The sequence below is a fragment of the Suricata suricatta genome, chromosome 2 (genome assembly GCF_006229205.1).
Source record: "Suricata suricatta isolate VVHF042 chromosome 2, meerkat_22Aug2017_6uvM2_HiC, whole genome shotgun sequence".
Lineage (NCBI taxonomy): Eukaryota > Metazoa > Chordata > Mammalia > Carnivora > Herpestidae > Suricata > Suricata suricatta.
The window spans coordinates 63,243,678-63,268,681 of NC_043701.1; the positions used below are offsets into that span (position 1 = coordinate 63,243,678).

The 25,004-nt window shown below is 41.6% G+C and overlaps 1 protein-coding gene across 7 annotated transcripts in view; it reads right to left on the reverse strand.

Moving 5' to 3' along the window:
* Positions 1-25,004, reverse strand: part of LHFPL3 (LHFPL tetraspan subfamily member 3) — a 556,172-nt gene that overhangs the window by 61,569 nt on the left and 469,599 nt on the right. The window contains exon 2 of one of the 7 annotated variants that reach the window (XR_003904465.1): positions 24,536-24,609. The exons of the other annotated variants lie outside the window; for them this stretch is intronic. The gene's annotated coding sequence lies outside the window, so the exon portion shown is untranslated. The remainder of the gene's footprint in view (positions 1-24,535; positions 24,610-25,004) is intronic. 7 annotated transcript variants of the gene reach the window in all.

Below are 25,004 nucleotides of genomic sequence, written 5' to 3' on the forward strand. Positions count from 1 at the left end.
TTTTTTTGGTTTTTCCTTCAAAAGAAAACAAACCCAATTTTTCTTACAGAAAAAAATACTTGTCAGTACAGAAAAGTTTTGAGAGCATGACAGTTTCCCTCCAAAGCTCACTTTAACTACGTTGGAACTGCCTGAATTGAATTTTCTAGCAATCAGGGGGAAGAAAAACTGTGTAGGACTGCACTTTTGTCATGACAACTCTCGTTATGTTCACTATTGTTATACATGCACAATACACACACACACAATTTTATTTTTTTTCTGTTTTATTTATTTTTGAGACAGAGAGAGACAGAGCATGAGAGGGGGAGGGGCAGAGAGAGAAGGCAACACAGAACCGGAAGCAGGCTCCAGGTTCTGAGCTAGCTGTCAGCACGAGCCTGACGCGGGGCTCGAACCCACGAACGTGAGATCTGACCTGAGCTGAAGTCGGAGGCTTAACCGACTGAGCCACCCAGGCGACCCACACACAATTTTAGAGAAAGACAGTGAGTAAGCACACATGCAAATGGGGGAAGGGGCAGAGGGAGAGAAAAACAATCTTAAGCAGGCATGGAGCCTGATGCAGGACTCATTCCCACCACCTTGAGATCAAACCTGAGTTGCAGTTAAGAGTCAGATGCTCCAGGGGCGCCTGGGTGGCTCAGCTGGTTAAGCATCCGACTTCAGCTCAGGTCATGATCTCACGACCGTGGGTTCGAGCCCTGAATTGGGCTCTGTGCTGACAGCTCAGAGCCTGGAGCCTGCTTACAATTCTGTGTCTCCCTCTCTCTGTACCTCCCTGCTCATGCTCTGTCTCTCTCTGTCTCAAAAATAAATAAAACATTAAAAAAAAGGAGAGTCAGATGCTCTAGTGACTGAGCCACCCAGAAACCTCAGCATTTTATTTTTGGTTATTAATAATAAAAGTGCAGCTTGATTGAGATAACTTAGCTTGGATATGAATAAAATTTTTATTTTTATTATTATTTCATTGCAAATTTTATTTATTTATTTATTTTTAATGTTTGTTTATTCTTTGAGATCGAGAGAAAGGGAGAGAGGAAGTGAGCATGAGTAGGGGAGTGGCAGAGAGAGGGAGTAACAGAATCTGAAGCTGAGCTGTCAGTACAGAGCCCAACATGAGGCTCAAACTCACCACATTTAACCGACTGAGCCACCCAGGAGCCCCTCAAGTTTTTATTTAAATTCCAGTTAGTTAATATATAATGTAATATTGGTATCAGGAGTAGGATTTGGTGATTCATCACTTACATATAACACCTGGTGCTCATCATGACAAGTACACTCCTTGATCTCCATCACCGATTTAGTCCATCCCTCCATCCACCTCCCTCCAACAACACTGTTTATTCTCTATAGTTAAGAGTCTCTTATATTTAGCTTCCCTCTATTTTTTTCCCTTCCCCTATGTTCGTCTGTTTTGTTTCTTAAATTCCACATGAGTGAAATCAATGGTATTTGACTGACTTATTTTGCTTAGCATAATACATTCTAGTTCCAACCATGCCGTTACAAATGTCAAGATTTCATTCTTTTTGATGGATGAGTAATATTTCACTGCATATATATATACTGCATCTTCTTTATCCTTCATCAAAATTTTTAACTTATAAAGCTGAACATGATCACACGGTGAAATGGTCAATTTCTAGGTACCAATTTTTTATGAACAGGGAAAAAATTATCAAAAGAATATTTTTTTTATTCTTTCTAGTTCCTTCACAACATCGAGCCACCACGTCATCTGTTCTCCAATCAGGTCACTCCTGAGAGTGAAACTGAGTGCCCTTAGTAATTATATTAGGTCAGCGGGCGTAAACTGGGACTCCCGGGGAACCCCGGATGGATACTCATGCTGTACTAAGGGAAACCACTCCCTCCTCTTTCGTATATTCCATGAGCAGCCCAGCAACCCACGAGTTAAAAGGCATGTGTGACCTCTAACATTCCCCCACTGCAGGGGCAAGTCCTTTTATTTTTTCTACTCTCTCCTTTATTTTTGCCCACTTCTGCTTCCCTTTGATGGTGGGCAGGCCAGGCTGCAGTCCCTTGGTGAGAGTCGAGCCCCTGGGAGGCTTTCATGGGGGTGCTCTGTCTCCTCTGGGGAGTGAGGGCTGCATCTAAGTTCTGAGACCAGTGGGCCAGACTGCAGTCTGGACCTTTTATGAGGCTTTGTTTGGGCTTTGAGAGTTGGTATGTCTGGGGACAAGCTTTTCCTCTCACCTTCCTACTTACACCATTTGTCTGATCTCTTTAGTTGCTCTAGCCTGGGAGACGTTTTACCCAGCACCACTGTGGTAGAGACCAGGAGGGCCCGCTGGCTGTGCTCTCCAGAGGCCCAGCTGCCTCACTCCCTGGGAAGGACTGTCAGGCCAGCATCTCATGAGCACACATCCTGTACCCGTGGGACAGCGCTCCTGCGTGGGAAGAATATCTGAGCATCTAGCTCCGTTGGCTTCAGACAAGAGGTCAAAGGAGGGGGCCAGATGTGAGTTACTGAGCTCTCTACTTCCTGGGGCAGGGACTTTCCCCTCCCCATCCTGTGGAGCTGTCCCCTTGACCTTTTTCCTGCTAATTCAGTGAGCAGTAGCACCCTCCACCTGCCTGGGGCCTTTGACGGGGGCTGGCGACAGAGGCCCAGGGGCCCTGCTTCTCTGCTCTGAGGGCACAGATCCCAGGGAGCTTGGCTGTGTTTCTGAGAACATCCTATAGGAAAAGGCCCGGGGCTGTGTCAGAGCCTCTGCTGATTGAGGTCCCCAGGGCTGATTTATGAGTCAGGCACGGCAGGAATGAGCCGCAAGGAGAGCGTCTACAACTAGGGAACTGACGGGCCATATCTGCTTCCTCTTGGGTTGCCCACACCTGGATCATTAAGTACTGCTGTGGGAGCCACAGGTGAAGAAAAAGCTAGTTCAGAGAAGAACGTGCAGGATTCAGACAGTACTGTTTGACTGGAGGGGCCTGGGGGAGGACAGTGTGGAGCTGAGACGGCCTGATGGGCACAGGATGGCTGCTTTCAAATATGCAAAGGGCTGTGGTCTGGAAGAGGATCTGACTTCCTCTGTGAGGTTTCCAAAGGGTGGGGGAGGCTTCTGAGGGTTGGGCCTTCTCCCAAAGGTGGGAGATGCCTTCTGAGGGAGCCAGAATGGTAAAATGGGCCGAACATTTCCAAAATAGCTTTAAGAATAAATTTTTAAAAAATAGCTATTATTCATTGAAGACCTTCCTTTTTCTAGGTGCTTTACATAAGAGGAGAGAGACTGCTAATTAATTACCTGCTATCTACTTTCCCCTTTTGTGGTAATCCCTTATATTGTTGTGGGTGCTAATATTTCCAGCTAAAATTCTAACTTTTCCAGTCTCCCCTGAAGATGGGGATGGCCAATGAATTATAAATAGTTGGGTAAATTATAAACAAAGGTTGTTGGGTTAAAAACTCAGCTGTGAGGCTGGCTTTTTTGTCCTTCCCTCTTCTTCCTTTTTTCTGTTTGAAAAGCAATTGCGATGGGTGGAGCTGCAGCAATCACCTTATGACCAAAAGGTAATTTCAAGGATAAAAGCCACAGGCTAAAGATCATACAGCACAATAAAGAAGGAAACAGGGACATTCTTGATGTTATGGAGCCCTCCTGTCTATCCTAAACTGCTACCATGAGACTTCATATTATATAAAGAAAAGTCTACCTCTATTGGGTTTAGTGATTATTTGGGTTTTCAGTTATATGCAGCTGACTTAATCCTAAAACACACATTATTTCATTTAATCCTCACTAGAATTCGAATGATGTGTCTTATCACATCCATTTTATAGGTAGGGAAATGGAGGCTCCCAGAAGTTAAGTAACTTGCCCAAGGTCGCACAGCTAGTGGGCACTGGCAGAGTTAAGATTTTATCCTGCATTGGGGCACCTGGGGGGCTCAGTTGGTTAAGCATCTGACTTTGGCTCGTGTCATGATCTTGCAGTTTGTGGGTTTGAGACCTGTGTTAGGCTCTTTGTTGGCAGCTCAGAGCCTGGGGTCTGCTTCGGATTCTCTCTCTCTCTCTCTCTCTCTCTCTCTCTCTCTCTCTCTCTCTGCCCCTCCCCCACTCTCACTTCTGTCTCTCTCACTCTCAAAATAAAACAAACATAAAACAAAAATAAATAAAAAATGTATCTTGTGTCAATCTGTCCCCAAGTCCACGATATTTTCATACTGCTTCTTCTTTCACAGAGTAGCCAAAGTGTGATGATGAACTCAGTACAAATACACTGGATGTATGGGGACTCCTCCTGCTGTCTACACACACCCCAGTCCATGGGCCCCCTGTTGGTAGGCTTGACCCATGCCAACCTTAGTGGAGAAGGGAAGTGAACATTTGTATCCTTCTGACCTCAGTCCCAGTTCTTTCTATCACTCTCCTACCTTAAAACAGACTCTCTTTTTCTTTCTTACACATGCGTGTGAAATGGATGATCAAAGCTAAGTCCTGTTCCATCTGGAATTACTACACCCTCTGCTTCCAGGGTCCACTATGTGTGTCCAGACACCACCGGAGTCACATGTGCATAATTCAAAGAAGGCAAGCCCCAACGGGGCCCTGTGCTTTCCAAGCTCCTAAATCTTGTTTGAATAGTTTATTAGCCATCTTTCTTTTTCTTCCAGCTTCGTGGCCCTATCAGCAAACGTGGAGGCTGATTTACAGTTTGTGCTTTGTGCACTCTCTGAAGTGGAGCGAAAAATTGAAAGGCTTATGTCGAGCCCATTCATCCACGGGCACATTCAAGATCAAATTAATTTTAAAGCTCTTATGGGCTAATTTAATGTTTCTAAGTTTTCCTTTACAAATCTATAGTGATTTTTATGGCATAATATATATTTCAAGCTCACGCTATTGCGGATTTGGAGATAACAGTTTTTTATAGAACACATTCTGGGATGAAATACATCCTAGAATGATAAACTAGGCTGAGGATGGAGAAGCCCAAAACTGCTGAATAAGTTCACTCACCTGGAGGCAATTATCCAGGTCCAGGCATGTTAGAGCCGGAAGGGCCTGAGGAATTACCCAGTCCAGCCCTGTCATTTTAGAGATGGGGAAACTGAGACCTAGGGCGGTTAGAGGCTGTCAGAGGTCACATCGCTGGTTAGGATGGGACCAGGCCTCCAACCGGGGCCGTCCATACTCTTCATTCAGAGAAAAGATACCAACAAAATAAAATATTTGGCTAAGAGATTTTTTTCTTAAATGAACTCATCTCTCTTCTCTGAAATTATTTATTAATCTCAGGATTCATCAGTAATATTCTCCGCCTACCGTGCTGCAGGACTATCTTTGTATCCTATAGCAAATACCATCATGCATCACTGTTTCTGTGTGTCACATGCTGCTACCGTCTGTAATCCTGCTGGGCTGTCTCCGCTCACCTCCTCAGGCAGACTACGAAGTCCTGCAGGCCTGGGACTCCATGGGACTTTGGTTTTGCCTCCCTTGCAGGGCATAGCCCCAAGCCAGTCACACAGTAGACACTCAACAAGCATTTCTTGGTTAGAATGAACAATGAAAACAAAGCGGTCTCTGGGTATCAGCCCACTTTCCTTTCAAATTCTAGCTTTTTTCCCTTCCCACCTATGTCCTTTCTCTCTGTGTCAGCCTTTTGCTGAAGATCACGGCCATTCGGAACCTCTGTTTCATCCAGGATTCCCCCAAGCTGAAACGGCTCATTTGGTCTTAGGGGTGGATACAGACTGCTTGGCTAATGGGCCACTGCCAGAACACAGGGTGTCTGTGCGAATTAGAAAAAGTAACTCCTTTCCTAGGCTGGGGAAATTTTGGATGCTAGAGGACATTTGACAATGACTGGATATGTTTTGGATTATTACAACTGAGGGGTGCTACTGGTGTATAGTGAGTAGAGGTCAAGGATGCCGTTAAACACCCTACTCTGTATGGGAAAACTCTCTCTCAGAGAACCAGCTGGTCCAGAACGTCAACCGCGAAGACATTGAGAAACTGCGTAGCAGAAGGAAAACTGGCAAAATTAGATAAGGATGTTTGAGAGACTTAGTTTTTTTTTACCAGATAAGTATGTTATACTAAGCATTTAGCATTTCCTGTATCAAATACTTACTTGGACCCCGACTGAATACTTCTGGATTTTTCAATTTAGAAACATCATAACTACACTAGAGTTGCATTTAGGCTTGAAAAAGACCCTTCAGACAACGATCACTTCTGCAATACAGCCTGAGCCTTGGGTGACCGGAGCCCCAGCCAGTCACCTAGTCACATGGAAACTTCCCTAAGCGATAAAGCTCCTCTTAGGTCGTTAGGTTAGAATCTTTGGAAGACCCTCCCTGACTTCCTTCTCTAGGTGAGACTGTCGCAAGTGCTACATTACAGTCCCTCACTCACGTTTTGCTGAATAAGCTCCTTCTCTTCCTGATGTTGATGCCTGCTTAATATATGCAGTCTGTTATCATCTCCACCCTACAATTCAGGGGAGCTAAGTAGCTCTCTAAAAGTCTTGGTAAATTTATCAACCTTTGATTACAGTACTTAATCTGTGTTTGCAAAGTACTTCACCTATATCCTTATTTGTGCAATTTATTGTCTCTAAATGAGTTTCACTTGGAGCTGGGAGAACTGGTGATTTTATTCATTTCTCTGGGAACTTCTGCTTGTGCAGCTCTAGAAGCTCTGCTGCTTTAGGTCTTTGAAAATGGCAAAAGGAGGGGGAAGCTGAGTGGCTCAGTGGGTTAAGTATCTGACTTTGGCTCAGGTCATGACCTCACAGTTCGTGGGTTCAAGCCTCACATTGGGATCTTTGCTGTCAGCTCAGAGTCTGGAACTTGCTTTGGATTTTGTGTCTCCCTTTCTCTCTCCCTCTCCCCTGCTTACACTGTCTCTCTTTCTCTCAAAAAAAATATATATATATATATATTTTAAATTTTTTTATGTCTTTTATTTATTTTTGAGAGACAGAGAGAGATAGCGCGAGCAGGGGAGGGTCACAGAGAGAGAGGGAGATACAGAATCTGAAGCAGGCTCCAGGCTCTGAGCTAGCTGTCAGCACAGAGCCCGACGTGGGGCTCGAACCCACAAACCGTGAGATCATGACCTGAGCTGAAGCCGGATGCTTAACTGACTGAGCCACCCAGGCACCCCAAAAATAGATAAATATTTTAAAAATGGCAAAATGAGGTTACAAAGCTGTGTAATGAGGTGGTCATGCTGTAGGTTAAATCAGATGCCTCGAATTCAGTGTCTCACCTCAAGCACATCACATGGAATACATTTAAAAGGTCCAGGCTTTGTCTTCCAGAACCTTTCAGCCCACACTGAAACTTTTATCTCCTGGAACTTTAAGATTTGGTTCTGAGGAACAGGGACAGGTAAAGGTACTGAGGGGATAATTCAGTTTCCATTTCAGAATATTCCCCACCCCAGACCTCACTTCAGCCAATCTGCTTCAAACTGCCTCTTGCCCACAGCTGTGAGTGCTTCTGCACGGGAACTCCATACTTCCTTGCCTCTTCTCCTCATGCAGCGGCAGCCCTGCCATGCCGTGGGGTGGATGCTCTCAGCAGAAGCCTGTGCTGCTGAAGAGTGGTCCAAAGGGCCTTGGGGAACAAAGTGGGTCAGCCTGCGCAGACTCCGTTTCCACTGTCCTCATGGATACTTGCTGAAACTCACGGAATGGACTTTTTTTGGCAAGCACTCCTGGGACATGTATTAAAAAAATTCAATATCACATAATTCCTTTTTTTTAAGTGTAGAAAATAGGCAATAATGATTAGTCTGTGTATTCAGAAGAAGTGATGTCAGCAAGACGGCGGAATCAAACATTTGCTGCTTGTATCCCCTCCCCAAGAACAACTATTTGGAATCTATGCATATTCACTAAAAGTATCTTTGTGAGAACTTTAGGATCTAGGTATAAGACTGTGATGCCCCGGTGTAGTTCAAGAAGGAGGAAAATTGTTTTAGGAGACAGGACTGCACTGAGGGGGAGGGTACAGGCCTGTTTGGCTTTGGTTCTATCACCAGGAGCATATGCCAAGGGATTTCAGTTGAGTCTCGTTCACCTGTGTGTCAAGTAAAGAATTACGCATAAGCCCTCAGTCCTGGCCGTGGACCTTAAAGTGTCCTGTGAACTAGCTCCGGCCACTCTTGACCATGGTCCAGGAGTCCTGGGAGAACACTGTCTTAGACCATCATCTAGGGATGAAAGAGCCTTTGTGGAAATCTAGGAGCCCAGAAGAGAAGTTCTAGCACATGGTTGGAGCAAAAAAGATTTTGATACTGGAAGCACTGAAGAGAGTAAGAGGAACAGTTGACATTACCTACATCGCCCTACCTGTAAGGTGGCACAGCTCAAGGCTCAGAGAGCCTTTCTAGGCCTGTAATTTCTCCCCATGGGAGAAAGTGAGAGTGTGAGTGCCCAGCTTCTCTAGTTGCATGAGGCACAGCCAAAGAAGCTCACTTCTTTCTTGAGGAGGAGTCATGAGTCGCCCAGCTAGGGGGTCAAAACATACCAAGGTGACATGGATCCTACTACCACATCAGGGAATCTACTGGAAACCATCAGAACAATCTGAATTACTGGGGTTCCAGAAGGATCACAGAGGGAGAAGAGGCAGAGAGATGTTTGAAGAAATAATGGCAGAGAACTTCCCAAATGTAGGGAGAGATTTGGGCATCTATGTTCATAAAGCTCATAGATCCCCAACCTCAACTTAAAGAGGTATTCTCCAAGGCACATTACAGTAGTTCCCCCTTACCTTTCCAAGACCCCCGGTGAATGCCTGAAACTACGAATACTACCCAAACTTACGTATAGGATTTTCTTGTAATATATACATAGTTATGATAAAGCTTAATAGCTAATGATAAAACAATTATCATAATATACTGTAATAAAAATTATGGAATGTCATCTCTCTTGCTCAAAATATTTTATTGTATTATACTCGCCCTTCTTATTGTGAAGATGTGAGATGATGAGATGCCTACATGATGAGGTGAGGTGAGGTGAATGACACAGGCTTTATGACATAGTGTTAGGGTGCTACTGACCTTCTGATGATATGTCAGAAGAAGATCATGTGCTTCTGGACCACAGTTGACTGAATAACTGAAACCACGGAAAGCCAAACCACAGGTAAGGGGGGGACTGTTGTTTAATAAAACTGTCAAAGACAAAATCTTAAAAGAAGGAAGAGAAAAGAAGCTTGTTACTTATGAGAAAACCCCAGTAAAGCTAACAGTGGATTGCTCAGCAGAAACCATACAGGCCAGGAGACAGTGGGATGATATATTAAAGGTACTGAAATTTAAAAACTACCAGCAAAGAATAGTCTAAACAGCAAAGTTGTCTTTCAGAAATGAAGGAGAGATAAAGGACTTCCCAGACAAACAAAAGTTGAGAAAGTTTATCACCACTAGACATGCCTTAAAAGAAATAACTGAAAGGAGTTCTTTAAGCTGAAATAAAAGGATGCTAATTAGTAACATGAAAACGTGAAAATATGCAACATGCTGGTCAAGGTGTGTGTGTGTGTATAGTCAGATTCATAATATTTTAATACCATGGGGTGTTAACAACTGAACTCTAAAGGTTAAAGGACAAAAATATGAAAAAATAACTATAGCTACAATAACTTGTTAATGGATACATAATATAAAAAGTAGTAACTTGTGACATCAAAAACATAAAATGGGGGATTAAAACAGTAAAATTTTTAAATGTGATTGATGTTAAGTTGTTATCAGTATAAAATAGCCAGTTATATTTACAAGGTGCTTTATGGAAATTTCATGGTAACCACACAGCAAAACCCACAGTTAGGTACACAAAAGATAGGGAGAAGGGAATCAAATCATACCACAGGAAATCATCATGTCCCAAAGGCAGACATCAACAGAGGAAGAAAGACACATGGGACCTACAAAACAGCCAGAAAACAGTCACTGGATGACATTAGTAAGTCCTTACCTATCGGTAGTTACTCTGAAGGTAAATGGACTGTATTCTCCAACCAAAAGACACAGAATGCATGAATGGATAAAAAACAGACCCAGTCCCATAATGCCTACAAGAGACACTTCAGCTTCAAGGACAAACATAGGCTGAAAGTGAAGAAATGGAAAAAATATTTCATTCAAGTGGAGCCCCTAAAAAGTTGATCTCAACTCACAATCTGTAACAAGAGATAAAGGAGGCCATTATAGATAAAGATGTGGTATTTTTGTGTCTGTGTGTATACATGTGTATATATGTGCATACATGCAATGGAATATTACTCAGCCATCAAGAAGAAGGAAATCTTGTCATTTGCAACAACATGGATAGAGCTAGAGTGTATAATGCTGAGTGAAATAAGTCAAGGAAAGAAAAACACCATATCATGTCACTCAATATGTTGAATTTAAGAAACAAATGAACAAAAAAAAAAGACAAATAAGAAAACCAGATTCTTAACTATAGAAAACAAACTCATGGTTACAAGAGGAGAGGTGGGTGGGGGGATGGGTAAAATAGGTAAAGGAGATTGAGAGTAGACTTATTGTGATGAGCACTTAGTAATAGAATTGTTAAATCACTATATTGTATACCTGAAACTAATATAACACTGCATGTTAATTATACTGGAATTTAAATAAATAAGAAAGTAAATAAATAAATAAATAAATAAATAAATAGAAGGTCATTATGTAACGATAAAGGAGTCAATTTGTCAGAAGGATATAATGATTATAATATACATGGAGCCAACATCAGAGCACCCAAATATAATCAAACACTAACAGATCTGAAGAGAAAAATAGACAATACAATAACTGTAGGGGGCTTGACTAGCCCACCTTAAAACAATGGAGAGATTATCCAGACAGAAAATCAATAAGAAAACATTGGACTTGAACTTTTTAGACCAATGGAGCTACCAGATATATATATATAACATTTCATCTAAAACCAGAAGAATACATATTCTTCTCAAGCATATGCAGAATAATCATCAAGATAGATTCTGTGTTAGGTCACAAAACAAGTCTTAGCAAATTTAAGATAGAAATAATAACAAGTATTTTTTCCGACTATGAATCAATGATAGGAGAAAAACTGGAAAACTCACAGACTTTTGAAAATTAAATTAAACAATACACTCCTGAACAATCAATGGGGCAAACAAGAAATCAAAAGGAAAATTAAAAAGTTGCGCTTGGGTGGCTCAGTCAGTTAAGCACCCAGCATCGGCTCAGGTCGTGATCTCATGGTTCACCAGTTGGAGCTCCTCCGCATCAGGCTCTCTGCTGTCAGCACAGAGCCCACTCTGGATCCTCTGTCTCCCCCACCTCTGTTCCTCCCCCTACCTCTCCAAACTAAACAAATATTTAAAGAAAGGAAATTAAAAGTATCTCCAGACAAATTAAATTGGAAACACAACATACCAAAACGTACGGGAAACATCAAAGGCAGCTACCAGAGGGAAATACATAGGGATTAATGCCTACATCAAGAAAAAGAAATATCTCAAACAACCTAGCCTTACACCTCAAAGAACTAGAAAAAGAAGAACTAAGCCAATATTAGTAGAAGAAAGGAAATAACAAAGATCAGAGTAGAAATGAATGCATTAGAGGCTAGAAGGACAATAGGAAAGATCAATGAAACTAAGAGCTGTTTTTTTTAAGGCGAAATTGATGAAACTTTAGCTACACTAAGAAAAACAGAGAAAAGATTCAAATAGATAAAATCAGAAATGAAAGAGAAGACATTACAGCTGATATCACATAAATACAAAGGATTATAAGAGACTACTATGAACAACCACGTATCAACAAACTGAATAACCTAGAATAAACTCCTAGAAACATATAATCTTCAAGAACTCAGTTGTGAAGAAATAGAACAGATCAATAGTAAGGAGATTGAATTCGTCATCAAAAACTTCCCAGCAAATAAAAGTCCACTACCAGATGGTTTCCATAGTGAATTCTACCAAGCATTTAAAGAAGAAGTAATGCCAATCCTCTCAAACTCTTCCAAAAGCTGAAGAAAAGGCAACATTTCCAAATTCCTTTTATAAGGCTGGCATTACTCTGATACCAAAGCCAGATAAGACAAGAAAACCTATAGGCCAATATCCATGATGAATATAGAGGTAACAATCCTCAAGAATGTTAGCAAACTAACTCAATAGCATAGTAAAGGACTCATATGCCATGACCAAGGGGGATTTGTCTTTGGGAAGCAAGGACGGTTTAACATAAGCAAATTAATACCACATTAATAAAACGTAAGATAAAAATCATATGATCATCTCAGCAGATGCAGAAAAAGCATTTGACAAAATACATTGCTTCATGATAAAATGTTCAACAAATTAAACATAGAAGGCACGAGTCTCAACATAGTAAAGTCCATATGCAACAAATCCACAGCTAACATCATACCTAGCGGTGACACTTTGAAAGCTTTTCCTCTAGGATCAGGAACAAGAACTGTTGTTCCTGCTATTTAATATAGTACTGGAGGTCCTAACCTCAGGATTGAGGCAAGAAAAGAAAACCATCTAAATTGGAAAGGAGGAGGTAAAAACCAAGTCTTTTTGCAAATGATATGATCTTACATATAGAAAATCCTAAAGACTCCACCAAAAACATCTGTCAGAGTTAATAAATGAATTCTGTAAAGATGCAGGATAAAAAAATCAATATATAGAACTCACTTGCATTTCTATATGCTAACAATAAACTATCAGAAAGAGAAATTAAGAAATGCCATTTAAAGACACCTGGGTGAGTCAGTCAGTTAAGCTTCCACCATCAGCTCAGATCATGATCTCATGGCTCCTAAGTTCAAGCCCTGCTTCGGGCTCTGTGCTGACAGCTCACAGCCTGGAGCCTGCTTTGGATTCTGTGTTTCCATCTCTCTTTGCCCTTCCCCTGCTCACGCTCTGTCACTGTCACTTTCAAAAATAAATAAACATTAAAAAAAAAGAAATGCCCTTTACAAGTGCATAAAAAAATAACACCTAGGAATAAATCTATCCAAGGAGGTGAAAGATCTGTATCCTGAAAACTGACTCTGAAGACAGGAAATGAAGAAGTAGCATATAAACACAAAGATATCCTATGCTCATGGATTAGGAGAATTACTATTTTTAAAATGTCCATACTACCCCAAATGATCAATAGATTGAATGCAATCTCCATCAAAATTTCAATGGCATTTTTTCACAGAAACAGAACAAATGATCCTAAAATTTTTATGGAACCACAAAAGACCCCAGATTGCCACAGCAATCCTGAGAAACAGAAACAAAGCTGCCTCGAGGCATCACACTCCCTGATTTCAAACTATCTTACAAAGTTATAGTAATCAGAACAGTGTGGTACTGGCATAAAAATAGCCACATTGACTAATGGAACAGAATCAACAGCCCAGCAATGAACCCTTGCATTCTGGCAACTGATAGTAGACAAGGGAGCCAAGAATACTCAGTGGGAAAAGGATAGTCTCCTCAACAAATGGTGATGGGAGAACTGGGTAATCACATGCAGAAGAATGAAACTGTAATTCTGTGTTACACCACTCACAAAATTAAGAGGAATTAAAGACTTAAGCACAAGATTTAACACTGGGCAACAAGACTCTTGACATTGGTCTTGGCAATGATTTTTCGGATATAACACCAAAAGCACAAGCAACAAGAGCAAAAATCAAAAAGTAGAATCACACCCTTCTGTGTAGCAAAAGAAGCAATCAATCAACAGAATGAAAAGTCAACCTATGGAATAGGAGGAAATACTTGCAAACCATCACTGTTCAAATGTTCAAAATATGTAAGGAATCCCTACAACTCAATAGGAAAGCAAAAGCAAACAGTTTGATAAAAAATGGGCAGAGAACTTGAATAGACATTTCTCAAAAAAGACATTAAAAAGGCCAATAGGTACATGCAGAGATGGTCAACATTACTAATCATCAAGGAAATGCAAACAAAACCACAAGGACATATCACCTTATACCTATTTGAATGGTTATCATCAAAATTTAAGAGTTATAAGTGTTGGTGAGGATGTAGATGAAAAGGAATCCTTGTGCACTGTTAGTGGGAATGTAAATTGGTGCACTCTATGGAAAACAGTATGGATGTTCCTTAAAACATTGAAAATTGAACTACCATATGATTCAACAATCCCACTTCTGGGTATATATCCAAAGGAAATGAAATCAGTATCTTGAGGAGATATTTGCACCCCATGTTCACTGCAGAATTACTTACAATAGCCAAGATGTGAAAAAAACCTAAGTGTCCACGTGTGGATAAGTGGATAAAGAGGATGTGGTCTACATATATATGTATATATACATATACACACACACACACAGTGGAATATTATTCAGCCACAAGAAAGTAGGAAATTCTGGTGTTTGCAAGAATATGGATGGACCTTGAAGGCATTATGCTATTGTGAAATAAGTCAGACAGAAAAGACAAATATTATATGAGCTCACTTATATATGAAATCTTAAAAAGCCAAAAAGCTGAATTTATAGACACAGAGAGTAGAATGATTGTTCCAGAGGCTGAGTAGTGGGGGAAATGGACAGATGTTGGTCAACCTTCTGTTCTAAGATAAATAAGCTCAGGGGCTCCTGCGTGGCCTCGGTCAGTTAAGCATCTGACTCTTGATTTCAGTTCAGGTCATGATCTCACAGTTTGTGGGTTTGAGCCCCATGTTGTGCTCTGTGCTGACAGTGTGGAGTCTGCTTGTGATTCTCTCTCTCCCTCTCTCTCTGCCCCTCCCCTGCTTGTGCACGATCTCTCAAAATAAATAAGCAAAAAAAAAAAAAAAAAGATGAATTCTGGAGATCCAGTGTAAGGCATGGTAAAGTATGGTAACAATAGTTAACAATCCTGTATTACACACTTCAAAGTTGCTAAGAGAATAGATAATAACCACTCTCATCCTTCTACCACCAAAGATAATTATGTGAAGTGATATAAGTGTTGACTAAACCTATTTTGTAACCATTTTAATATGTGTATCAAGTCATCACATTGTACACCTTAAACTTATACAATGTTATATGTCAATTATATCTCAATGAAACTGGGGGAAAATTGGGTAAAGATTAATCTTACTGTGGTGATGCTTTGAAGGTTCCATTTTATAACTCAGCACTACAGAGGCTAATGTTGCGAAGAAAGCACCTGGGAGGTGTTTGACGTTCCCAGAGGAAAGGGACATGCAGTCAAGTTAAAGTGGGGAAACCCTGGGTCTGGTGTCTCTCTAGGCTCTAGTTTAAGATCAAATCCTGAAAATGCTTAAAATCAGTGTCTGGATAAACTGATTGAGAAGTTAACTGTGTTTGCAGGGGGCGTACTGCAAAGCAACGGGAGACATTTCCTTTTCCTCTGGAGAGGGTGTAGCCAGGATCTTACTGCACAGAGGTCTCTGCTTCTTTTGTCTAACAGTGAGTTAAGGTGTTTCCCTGAGTCAGTGCTCCCTGAGATGACCCAGAGTCAGGTGAACTGCCAGACCAGAGGGAGAAATAGGTTCTGGAGCACACTGTTGCTGCGTGGCCTTGTGTGGGAGCCTTGGCAAAGATTGCTGGAAACACCAATTCATCTGCTTCATGATTTTGTCAAGGACCTCACACTGGCTTGGGACCCCAGCAACCATCATCTCCACGACTGATATGTGAGCGTGTGGTTGGCTTATGAAAATGTATCCTGAGCAGCTCACATTTCTTTGAGTATCTCCCTTTCCTAATCAAAATCCAGAGAAGCATTTCAGCCTCTCAGATGCTGAGCAGAGGCACTGACACTTTAATCCGCGGCCGTGGTATGTTATTAGCACTCTCCTCACCCTTTCATTCATTTGCTTCTCTTGCAGAAAAAGCCGCCTGTACAGTTTTTTTCACTGAGAATGATAAATGTGCTCGGCGTTTCCCATTCTCATTTTTTGCATGGTCTCTGGATGCACTTGCATTTTCCAATTTTCAGGTATAACATGCCCAGATGTGTATGACTGAGAAGGTGCAAATGTCTCAATAAGCCCAATTTTCCTGGAGAGAATTCTGCAATATTATAAATATGGAGCCCAAATTGTTAAGCGACAAGGAAATGGAACAGAGTCAGCTTTCTGTCTCATTCAAAAAGGTCACCATCAGCTCAATTTGGGTATTGCTCTGGTCCTAGTTCTTCTTCTGTCAGAGGCCTAGTGACAGTGGGGACCACTGTGGCCACTGACACTTCCCTAAAGCCACGTCTGTCTCAATGTAATTTTTGGAACTGATTGTCCCTTGACAAATTGTCCATGTCCCTTTAAAAATACAGGCTGTGGTAGGGGATTTGTAAAGATGGTGTGGCATCTCTAGTAAAGTAGGCTAATATCAATGAGCTCCAGTATAAAAGAACTGGAATCCTGAGTGGTCATGATTACTTTCAAGCAAAGGACTTCCCTGTGAGCAGCGTTTAAAGTGATTTATTTGGCTGCTGTGACATGGGGTATTAGTGCTGAAGGACAGACACTTTATATCACAGAAGTGATATAACCATTGTTTTTCATGAGAGAAGAAGAAGAAAAAGGCACCAGCTTCCTACTGCAAATTTTTTTTCTGCTGGAATATTGAGAAATCATTCAGAAGTAAGGGCCAGAGTTTTTGTGTGTAATCACACTGGAGGCTCCTGTGCAAGGCTGAAGTAGTTGAGAGAGAAGGGTTGTGGCCCCCCCCCCCCAGATCCAAATGGACAAGAAGAATATATTCTTCTGGAGGCAGATAAAGGCACCGAAGACGTTGGCATCAAACTGAACCGTGGTAAGAGCTGTGGTAGAGTCCTAGTGGTGCTACGTTAATTGTGATGGTTGTCAATAGGGACCATCTGTCTTAGAATTATTATTAGAAATGCAAGCACATTCCCTATCATTCATGTGATTTACTACTTTCTTAGCAGAATCGAGATGAAGAAATTTTCAGTTGCATTTACAGGGATCAAATTAAGCTGGTATTAAATCCAGTTAGTAATGCTGGGAATGGTTTGGGCTTTGCCTAATGCTTGAAGGCATGTAAAATAAATGTTGCGAATACCAACAGGGGGCCATGATCTATTTTCTCATAAAGTCCTATGTAGCTATGAATTGTGCAGGCAGTTTCTTTTAGGTAGCAGACATGATGAGAGAAGAGAATCTCATGGTTGGGGATGGCATTACCAGATTTTAAAGGGAGAAGAAGTCTAAAAGTGAGCACTTAGATGAACTCTTGAAGATCTTGAGTTTGCACAGAAACTCCTTCCCCCATTTTTTTTTGCATTAGAGAGAGAGAGAGAGGAGGAAAAATTTACTAAGACAACAGATTCCCAAACACAACCCATATAAAATAAGCACATTATAGAAAAAGTGAAATGTCTTCTGCTTTGCTGGCTTTGCTCCAGGTTTCCCTCTCTGAGTCCTTGTAAACATCTGAAATTCAAGTTATTGATTATTTTATTCATAAACTTGAGTCCATGATGCTATGTTCACCCTAGGGTTAAGTACAAAAGAATTTCAGTAGAGTAAAGCATAAAACTGAAAGTGCAATGCCTAGGATTAAAAAAAAATTAAGAAGGCAGATATTTAAAGATACAATGCTACTGGGCTGCCCAGGTCAGCTGCTTTACACAGGCAAAGAGTTCCACAAGCAAGGCAAGACGTTAGGGAGAACTTCCTGGTCCCGTCGGTTGTGACAGGTTTGACAGATTGCCCAGAGGGTGGTGGAAAGACTCGCCTTGAAATTGACAGAAGATAAAAGAGAACGAGAAAATGAACCACCATATTCCTTGGGGAGTTCAGGCACACTCATCCCGAAATGCTGTGAAATGAGCCAGATGACCCCCTGCTGGCTAAAGAAGCCCTCCCTTCTCCTGTTTTCTCCTCACTTCTGCTTCTCTAAGTTTCTTAGAGAACTTTCTGTGATGCTGAAAATTGTTCTAGACCTGTGCTGTCCAATACATTGGCTACTATTCATCATTTGAACTGTAGTTAGTACAACTGAGGAAATGAATTTTGATTAGCTTCAATTTACATAGCCAGCCTGGTCTCAGTGCTTGGTATTGGAATAGCATTTCAATCAAAGACTTCATGATATAAAGTCAACAACGGGAGGACTTCAAAGCACAGCTGATGATACAGTGTGATGGAGGGGCTGTTCGCAGCAGGAGGCAGTGATGGTGGGGAGTTAATATGGGATAAGGATGAGCTAACGTGCTTTCTGGGAGGAGGTTTCTACACCTAAAACTGTCAATCAGCCATTCAGGAAAGGCCTCAGAGTTTCTGTAGGATGTGAAGCTCTTGGGGCAATAAAATAAAGCACAGGCATAGTTTTGGTCCTCAGTTTTGTTCCTAGTCTAATGGAGAGAGAGGTGGAAGAGCAAAGAATATACTATTCACCTAAACACAAGCAAATAAGCATCTCAAGAGACTGGGCAAAGGACGGATTCCAGAGACCATGTTGGAAAGTAGGGCTGTTCTTTTTAAAGGTAGCATTTAATGAGAAAACTTCCTAACGTCCTAGGGAGTAAGAAAGCTGTGCTCTTTCTGACTTGGGGTTGAGCTAGATCAAGACAAAGGTTAGACAAGGTGAATCAGGTGAAGAGGAAGAGGGGAGGCATGCGAAGGTTACAAGGTAAGGCTAAAAAATCAGAGCCTGTACTCAGCACATCAGTATTGAATACACGGCACTGCAGAGTAGCAGTCGTGCACACAAATTATTGGATAGGGTTCTTTCCTTGGGGAAATTATAAGAAAGACTAGCAATCCAGCCCTAACTGGACAGAGATAAACAGCAGTACTAAGCAATACTATGTGACGTGTATAGGGAAGCAGAGTGGGGGAGCTCCTAACTTCAGAGCAGGGAGAAGCCCCGGAGGCTTGGGGTGGCCAGGCCACAGTCTGTCTGAGTGGAAAGTGGACGAGGGAGGGGGAGGAGAAGTTGGAGGGAACTACAGAAAGGTTGGGTGAGCTAGCTGTTCAGAAGTTAGGGTGGTCCTTGCCAGAGGTGTGTGCTTGACCCAGATAAAGGACTCTGGAAAGCCAGAAGACAGAGAGTTAATGAGGCAGGTTTAGAAAGTATATTTTCTTAAAAAAATGTAGCGGTGGTAAAAAAAAGCCGGAGAGAGGGAGGCTCCAGGTAGAGGTGATAAGCAGAATAAGATGGGATGTTTCCACATGGTGCAGAGGCTGTTTAGGCCTGAGCCTTCCACCATGTTGAGTATCCTGAAAATGATACGCTCAGCTCCAACAGCCTCTGTCTGCCTTTGAAAGCAACATCTAAAGTTCATTTTATACGCAAGTTGCCACCCAGACCAGTGCAGAAATTTCAGAGGGGGCTTAAGAGATTAAACCCAAATCCCTTTTATGCAACAGCTCATAGTAATTGAAAGAAGGATTCTGAAACCATGGTTACCACAGAGGACTAAAATTAAGATCAAAGGTGATGATTTCAAATCTAAGGAAATAGAATAGGTTCAAGCTAGAGCTCACATTTATGCTTTGTATAGACTATCTGATTATCTTTGGCAAATGCATCCTTTTATGAAGCAACCTCAGGAGACAGCATAGTGATCACTCAGCCCTGAACCTTCATCTAGATCCTGAAATGCGGGGTAGCAGGATGGAATCCTGCTAGGCTGAAAGGAAACTAGGTTTGTAACAGGTATGAGAATTTTAGACACAATTCTTACCCAAGCTGCAGATTTTTGTGATCTATGGTGGGCCTAGTTGGGGAAAAGCTTGGAGTCTACTAGCAAAGGTGGTTGTTGTAAAAAAACATTTTTCCAGGAACACTTAAGAATAAAGATGTTCCTATAGGGCTCAGTTCTTCAAGTTGTTCTTTTAGGCAGGAATCTCTATCTCCTACTCAATGAGGCTCAAGACTATTCTAGAATGTCAGGCGGGGTGCCTGAGTGGCTCAGTGGGTTATATGTCTTACTCTTGATTTCAGCTCAGGTTATGAGCTTGTGGTTGTGAGATTGAGCCCTGCATCTGGCTCCGCACAGACAGTGTGGAGCCTGTTTGGGATTCTCTCTCTCCCTCTCCCCCACTCACTTGCACACAGGGCATTCTCTTTCACAAAATAAATAAATGTTAAAAAAAAAGTCCCAAGGCACCTGGGTGGCTCAGTCAGTTAAGCATATGACTTTGACTCAGGTCATGATCTTGCAGCCCCTGAGTATGAGCCCTGCATCGGGCTCTGTGCTGACAGCTCCCTCACTTGTACTCTGTCTCTCAAAAATAAACAAAAATTAAAAAAAAAAAAAAGAATGTCTCAGAACAGGTAACAGGAAGTATACCATGTGGCTAACTCCCCTCATTGGAAAGGGGGTGTTGGCCTATATAGAATATTGAGGTCAGCTATGAGGAGGCGTTTGGCCTCTCCATTCTGAATGGGCAGAGCAGTTCCATGCATAAATCCATCATTCTTCAAAGAGAGGGGGTACAGTGCCAATACTGTAAGTTTGGCGGGAGGCCATTCTCACTACTGAGCCTCCTTGCCCTAGTAGTGCTATGAGGTTGTGTGGCACTTTTCCTACATCCCCTAATCCTCGTCCCTGCAGTCTGCCAAGAGGCAATCTCTCCTTGTGTCAGAAACTAAGAGAGAACCCAGCGTGTGAGACCCTGTGAGTGGGGGCAGGGGACAGAGTTGTGTGGAGCTATAAGCAAAGCCTGTCTGAGATGGGGGAGCATTGGGGAAGGGCTCTCAAAAGAGGGAGGAAAAGGTAGAACTGGAAGAATTCCTGTTCCCTTTGGATATATTATTATAATTAGAATTTTAAAGTGTCCAGATTTAGGTCCTCCCATATCTACTACTTAAGAAGTCTCTTTAGCTTATTTAACATTTTCTCTTCATGTTTTTTGGTGAAGTAGAGCACACATTCAGACAAGTGCAGAAAATACAAATGTGGTCTAACAATTACAAAATGAACACCGATGTAGCCACCACCAAGGTCAAGAAACAGGACACTGACAGCAGAAACCCCATGTGTCTCTCCCTAATCACATGCCAACCACTTTCCCTGGGAGTAACACTATTCTGACATTGATGATGATCACTTCCTTACTTTTCTTTATTGGGTTATCAGTTAGGTACACATCTCAACAATATTCCGAGTCCAAATTTCTTTTTAATTAAACATTTAAAAAAATGTTTATTCATTTTTGGAGGGAGAGAGAGCAGGAGCGAGGGAGTGGCAGAGAGAGAGGGAGACACAGAATCCAAAGCAGGCTCCAGGCTACAAACTATTAGCACAGGGCTCGATATGGGGCTCAAACTCATGAACTACCAGATCATGACCTGAGCTGAAGTAGGACACTCAACTGACTGAGCCACCCAGGTGCCCCCCAGGTCCACTTTTCAATCCTACAATAATACTGTATGTATTCTTTCATATTTTCCTTCTTTTACTCAACATTGTGCATTTTAAGGCTTATCCATGTTGATGTGGGTAGCTGTGGCTTTAAAATTTCCATTGCTATATAGTATTCCACTGCATGAATATAGCAATTTATTCATCCTTTCTATCAGGGAGGGCCATTTGGGTTATTACCCTTTCTTTTTTAAGATCTTTTTCAGCAGCAGCTGGCTCTCTGCCAGCAGTGGTCATGCCAAAAAAATAATTGAAGTTCTGACAGAGACTTTCTAGATTGTCATGAAGATCAGTTACTGAGAATGCGTTATTGACTACTTTCCAAGGCAGCAAATGCGACAGTGTTCATGTTCAGACACTGGGAGAAGCCTGAGTCTCCCTATTGGCCACTCTTCAGTTTTAACTTGCTGCAATTTTGTCAGCATTAGAGAAATAATTAGTGCATTCAGGTTAACAAATTGTCAAATAATCTAAACCTTTATTGTTTGTGGCATGTTTTAATTCTGCAGACTTACCAGGCAAATTCTTCATTGTTGAGTATCTTCTCTAGAATAGCTTTCTCTCGTTTTAAATACATGTTTATTTTGAGAGAGAGAAAGAAAATGCACGAGTAGGGAAGGGGCAGCAAGAGAGGGAGATTGAGAATCCCAAGCAGACTTTACATTGTCAGCGCAGACCCCCATGCAGGGCTCAGTCTCATACACCGTGAGATTCTGAACCAGAATCACGAGTTGGACACTTAACCAACTGAGCCACCCAGGCAGCCTAGAAAAGCTTTCTCTAAAGATGGTATAATCAACGAGTAGATGACAGCAATAAATGTCTTCATGTTATTTCAGGTTGAGCCTTCAAAATGAGAATGAACTAAAAGTGGAAAGAACTTTAATATATGCATTAATTTATGCTAGCGTTGACAAAGACTAATGCTTAGCATCAGTGTGGCATCTGTCATAATAATAATAATGATAATTGCTAATGATTATAACCACCACAGCAACAACATGCTGTCATCCAGATATAAAATGATGCCATGAATCCAAAGTTAAAACTATGTTTTTTGAGTCCTGCCCCCCCTGACTCCCAGTTTGTGGATATATGCTCCCCATCCTTATCTCTTAACTGACCTCCACTAAAAGTCTGACCTTAGGCAAGCTGCCTTGGTCGCATTCATTCTAACTCTCCAAGCTGGAGACATTTCTGCTGTGCCCATCTAATAGGAGATACACTGGAAGCAAAGGACAGAGCAATAATCTTAGCTGCCAGTTTATTTTGACATGTACAGAGACAATAGTCATAAAATGTGTCTTAATTAAATACCGTAAAGCAACTGGAAAAAACCCAGCTACCTCAATTATTTCCCTAGTGGGAAAAGTCTTTGGTTAAAGATTTAACCTCAAGGTTAGACACATACATCTGCTTCCTACTTGATAGCTTCACTTGGATATATTATTGCTAACTCCAACCTCAATATGTCCTCACACTAGAATGACCAAGAGTCTGGTTTGCCAGGTGTAGCCTCACTTTATGTTGTTGTTCCAATAGCACCCATCATGCCTCCTTCTAAATGTTTGTCTGTATGGACGATAAATGATGTGGTCATCCTATCAAAAACAACTCACGTCCTTTTCCAACTTCCTCTCGTGTTTCCACCTGACTTCTCCACTATTCTACTGATGTTCCCTTTCTCAGTTATAGGCACAATCATTCTTCCTGTGGCTCAGAGTGGAGAAGAATGACCCTATCTCACCAAGTCTTGTGAAACCTCCTCCAAATGAGTACTTCTCCATCTCCCTGCCACTGTACTTGTCCATACATCATCATCTCTTGCCTCGGCTATTCCATGAAGCTTCCTCACTGGCCCTCCTACCTCTAGTCTTGCTTCACTACAACTTCATTTCCACCCTTTGAACAATAAGTGTGAACATGTCACACTTTGTGTAAATCTCTGCAATGATTTCTCATCGCCCTTGGATGAAGTCCATGGTTCACAGGGCCCACCATAGCTAGACCCTGGCTTTTCCTTTCGGCATTCCACGTTATCCTTTACCCTCCAGGCATTTGGGACCTCAACTCCATGCCCACAGTCCCTCTAATCCCTGCATATACACTTTTGTTCTGTGATGCTCCTTCTCTTCACCTGGTTGTTGCTTCCTCCAAGAAGCCTTCTCTGGCATTTCTAAACTAGATTCAGTGCTTATGCCAGGTACAGCCTGCATCTTCCCTAGTGGAGCACTTACCATAGTTTATTCTAATTGCCTTCTTATAGACTAGGAGTGGCTCAGAACTATGTTCATCTTGCTCATCATTGCATCCCCAGTGCCCAGCTCAGTGCACACAGCCTGTGGTAACTGCTATTCTACTCTGTTTCTAGGAGTTCACCTTTTTTAGATTCCACATGTAAGTGATATTTTCATCTTTCTCCAAGACCTAAATTTTATTTTTATTTTTTTATTTGGGGGGAGGGGCATAGAGAGAGAGAGTGAGGGCTAGCGAGTGAGCCTGACACAGGGCTTGATTCCATGACCCTGGAATCATGACCTGAGCCAAAATCAACAGTTGGAAGCTCAACCGACTGAGCCACCCATGCATCCCCAAGACCTACATTTTAGATTCGTTCTGAAACTCTTGGCAAGGTGATGAAGACCCACAGGATTTGTGTGAGAGAACAGCAAATGACCAAATGTGCTTAGAAGTCCTCAGTGAAATGACTAACATTCAAATCCAAGGTGTCTGAGTCGCAGTAGAATGAACTTCCTCTTTGCTATTTGGGTCAGACTCTTCTCTTACCTTTCATAGTGAGCTCCTTAAACTATTCATTGTACTATGTATATGCATATGTATATGTGTATGTACATGTATATAAAATTTGATTTATATGCTCTATGACATAAGATTATGGGAAGTACTATTGATCACTAATTCAAAATTAAAAGCAATATATTTTAAGAAGAAATGTATCAAGAACTAGAGACAACAGTTGACCTTGGATCAAGGATTTTGGGATTTTTCCCTAATAGAAAACCTGTCTTGTGTCCAAGCTCAGCCCCTCAAAGGCAGATGTGGATAGTTCCTCTGGTACCCACAGCAACATTCACTAATCTGCTCTCCTAAGTGCAAATTGGAAATAACTCACATTTTGCTCACTCTTTCCAGCACACGTCCTAAGACTCTGAAGGCATATCTACCACTTCTGCCTGTCTCCGGAACCTGACATTTAGGAAAAAGATGTTAAACGATTTATAAACTTCTGGAGATCCCCAAGCTGAGAGACCTGCACTTCACTTTTTATTTTTTAATCTTCCCTCACAGCTTTACTGAGATGTAACTGACGTTTGACAGTGTATAAGTGTAAGGTGTACAGTGTGCTGATTTGATATACTTATATATTGCAAAATCATTACCACGTTAGGTTAGCTAACACCTCTATCACATCACCTAATTACCATTTCTTCTCTATGGTGAGAACATTTAAGATCTACTCTCTTGACAAAACTTAAGTATGCAAGTATTTCAAGTATAGTACAATATTATTAACTATAATCACCAAGCTGTACATTGTATTTCCAGAGCTTATTTGTCATCTAACTGGGAGTCTGTGCCCT